Source organism: Galeopterus variegatus, unplaced genomic scaffold (genome assembly GCF_000696425.1).
Source record: "Galeopterus variegatus unplaced genomic scaffold, G_variegatus-3.0.2 Scaffold6966, whole genome shotgun sequence".
Lineage (NCBI taxonomy): Eukaryota > Metazoa > Chordata > Mammalia > Dermoptera > Cynocephalidae > Galeopterus > Galeopterus variegatus.
Genome location: NW_007733077.1, coordinates 109,218 through 113,238, shown reverse-complemented (window position 1 = coordinate 113,238; position 4,021 = coordinate 109,218). Strand labels below are relative to the sequence as shown.

Genomic DNA, 4,021 nt, shown 5'->3' with positions numbered 1-4,021 from the left:
GGGGGTCTGGGCACCTGGGCTGGGCCTGCCTGTGTCCTAATGTCTTTGCCTCCTCTCCAGCACTGTCAAGACCTCAATGTCATCAGCAGCCTGCTCAAGTCCTTCTTTTGAAAGCTGCCTGAGCCTCTTTTCACTGATGGTGAGTAGGAGCGGGGAGTAGGGGCTGGGCAGGGAGGGACAGCAGTCTAGGCTGCACCCTGACCACTTTTTTATTTGGTTTATTGGTTTTACTTTTTGGGTTTTCTTTTAAACACAAAAGAAACGTGCTGGTAAAACACTAGGATGGTACAGGTGTGAATAAAGCAAACAGCAGGGCTGGCCCATTGCTCACTTGGGAGAGTGCGGTGCTGCTAACACCAAGGTCACGGGTTCGGATCCTATATAGGGATGGCCGGTTAGCTCACTGGCTGAGCGTGGTGCTGACAACACCAGGTCAAGGGTTAAGATCCCCTTACTGATCATCTTTAAAAAAAAAAAAAGCAAACAGCAAGGGCCCTGTCATCCTCCCATCCCTTTCCCCAGAGGTTACAGTTGACACTTTTGGAGCATTTACTGTCGCTAAGCACTACTTACCACAACACCTCTATGAGGTAGGTACTATTATCCCCCCTTTACAGATGAGAAACTGAACCTCAGAGAGTTTCAGTGACTTGCCCAAGATCATGCAGGTTGTAAGTTGCAGAGCCAGGGTTCTGCCCCAGGCACCTGGCCCAGAGCTCAGCTCTTGGCCATCGGTTGAGCTGCTTATTAGCAATTGGTTATGTTTCCTTCTCCACCCTCTTATACATATGACAAAGACACACATATGCATGCATAGGGTTTGGAGGTGGGTGAGTTTAGTGGTATGCTGGTAAATGTTTAACATCAGGCTCTCAAGGGGGTAAAAGCCTTGATCTGTAGTTTTCCAATTTCCATGGTGTAAATACTCCCACCATGGTTTATTTGATCACTGACATGATGTTACCAACATGGTATTGGGAAGAGATGCACACCATCTGCCCTCAGGAGCCAGCATGATGGGCCCCAGCCTACTGCTGGCTGAGCTGTTCTTCACAAAAGCAGGATTGTAATTCTGAGATTCATCTGCGTCAGTACAGAGAGCTCTACCTCATTCTTTTAAACCAACCACATCATATTTCATAGTCTGAATAGACTATAATTTTTTCTTTTTTTCCTTTTTGTCTTTTTTACTGACCGGTAACGGGATCGCAACCCTCGGTTTTGCGCCCGCACCGCGCTCAGCCAGTGAGCGGGAACCGGTCTCCACATGGGATCCGAACCCTTGGCGGGAGCGCCGCCATGCTCCCAACCGGCGCACTTCTCCAGTGCACCACCGGGCCGGCCCAAGACTATAATTTCTTTACTCACTCCTCGATTGATGGATATTCAGGTCATCTTCAAATATTTGTTATTACAAAACCTGTTGCAATGACTTTCCTTGAATATGTCCTTGCAGGTCTGGATCTGTGCTGTCTGCATAGATAAGATTCTTAGATGTAGAATTGCTAGGTCAGAGTCCCGGGAAACATTTTTGAAAGCTAATGTCAAATTGCAGTCTGCAGCTGGCTGGTGTTCAGTGAGTTAGAGCACCGTGTAATGACACCAAGGTCAAAGGTCCAGATGCCCTGTACCAGCAACCCACCAAAAAAACCACAAAAAAACTGCACTCTGATAAGGAGATGCTAGTTCACACTCACACTAACAGCATAAGAGAGAATCTGTCTCCCTACGTCCCCATCAGCACTGGATGTTATTAATGTTTTAAACTTTTGTTAATCAGATAGGGGAAATAGTATCTCATAATTTTCATTCTCGTTTCCCTCATTACTAAGTAGATTAAATCTCTTTTCATTCATTTATTGCACTTTTCTATTTCCTCTGTCATTGCTTGTTCAAACTATGTGCACATGTTTCTGTTGGGTTGCTTATCTTTTCTTATTGATTTGTAGGAGACAAGCTCTTTGTACATCACCGATATTAATTCTTTGTTAGATTTTGCAAATATTTGCTCTGCTCTGCCATTTGCCCTTTAATTTTTCAGTATAGAAACTAAAAACAAATTTTTAAAATGTAGTCAAAACTGTTCATCTTTCTTTAGTGGATTTTGCATCCCATATTTAGGAAGGCCTTTTTTTTTTTTATCTTTTTTTTTTTTCCGTGTCCGGCAACGGACCGCAACCCTCAGTGTCGCGCCCGCACCGGACCGGGACCGGCAACGGGATCGCAACCCTCGGTGTCACACCCACACCTCGGTCAGCCAGTGAGCGGGAACTGGTCTGTATGTGGGATCCGAACCCTCGGCGGGAGCGCACTGTAGCAGTGTGCCACCGGGCCGGCCCTAGGAAGGCCTTTTGACTGTAAAAATATTTTTTTTATTTTTTTTCCCCAATGCTTTATAATTTCCATATTTGGCTCTCATGCAATTGAATTTGTTTGCGTATCATGTGAGATAGAAATGGATCCCCCCATGACAGCCATTTGTCCGAGGGACGTTTATTGACACATCCATCTTTCCCCACCGATCGGAAGTGCTGCCTTTATCATAGCGGGAACATCTACACGGCCCCTTCCCCTCCTCTCTGTCCTTGTCATTGCTCTGCTCCCTCTGCCAACAACAGACGGCTTTAGCTGTGCGATCTTTTTAGTATATTTCGGTATCTGGTAGGACGAATCCTCCCTTGTCATTCCTCCTCTAAAAAATATTCTTGGCTGTCCTTGTGCATTTGCTCCTCCAGATGAATTTAGAATAGGCTTATCACGTTCCATTTTTTAAAGTTCCCAGTGGACTTCTTCTGAAGGGAGCTGGGGGAACCCTAACAAGGGGGAAGTAGTCTGAGCCCCCCCCTTTGTAGGTACCTTCTCTTCTGACCTACTGAACCTTGGTGTCCTTGTCCCGGAGACTGGGGCAGGGACCTCTTTTCTAGGATCAACATGCAGCTTAAGTCCAATTTCTTCCCAAATGAACACACCTGGGCTATCCCAGGTTGGGTACACACCTGAGTGCAGGTGGTGGGTTTGGTCGCATAAATACAAGGCCACAGACCCCCTCCCCCTTTACCAAAACCAGAACAGCATGAGCACAAAACACTGACCTCCCAGCAGGGCCTCCCCAGGAGCGGGAGAAGGGGCTGCCTCCCACCCCTCTAAAGAGTCTACTGTGTTCTAGACAAATACAACGACTTCATCGAGGCCAATCGCATCGAGGACTCGAGGGAGCGGATGAAGACGCTGAGGAAGCTGGTGAGGAGAGATGCTGTCAAGCAAAGTGTGGAGTGGACGGCAGAGCACCCCTGTCCCCAGAGGCCCAGAGTACGGTGCCACCAATTTCCCCTCTGCCCCTCACCTGATGATGCCCGGGGTCTCACCTTGCTTCTCATGCTACCACCCTGGGAGAGCTCAACCAGCTGTTGCAACTCCATCTCTAGGCTTGGATACCCAATTGCCACCTGCATGTCCTTTGTGTGCCTCAAAAGCTGCATGTCCGAAATCAAATTTGTCTTCTCCCTCTTCCCTTCCCCATCTCAGCATCACCTCTGTTGCTGAAATAGAGACCTGGAGTCACCCTTGACGGGCTTGCTTACCCTCATCTGTCTCTGGGCCCTGACGATCCAGCTGACTAAACCTTTCAGACCCACTGGTTCACAGGTAACACAGGCGTTAGAGGAACACAGTGATGGCGCACAAGGAAGCAAACAGGCACATCTCAGACAGACGTTCTACAGAGCAACTGGTTTGGTCTCTTGAACAAGTCAATGTCAAGGCAGAAGGCAAGAGTGGGGTTGTTCAAAAGAGATTTATGAGACAACCCAAAGATACTCATCCTCACTGGAAAGAGAAATATAAATTCAAGCTCTCTTAAGATAGTATATTTTACTATCAGCCTAGCAGAAAACAAGAGTTTGACAAAACTCAGTTGGCAAGGCTGAGGGGAAACGGACACTCTCATCCGTGTTGGTGGAAAAGAAAATTAGTATAAGCTTCATGGGTGGCAATTTTTCAATACCTATCAAATACCTATAAT

The 4,021-nt window shown here is 47.1% G+C and overlaps 1 long non-coding RNA gene across 1 annotated transcript; it reads left to right on the top strand.

The window, feature by feature from the left end:
• The first annotated feature begins 58 nt into the window (after positions 1-58).
• LOC103606929 lies at positions 59-3,568 on the top strand. Its single transcript, XR_551926.1, has 2 exons — positions 59-139; positions 3,167-3,568. It is a non-coding gene; the product is annotated as an uncharacterized LOC103606929 (long non-coding RNA).
• Positions 3,569-4,021: the final 453 nt, after the last annotated feature.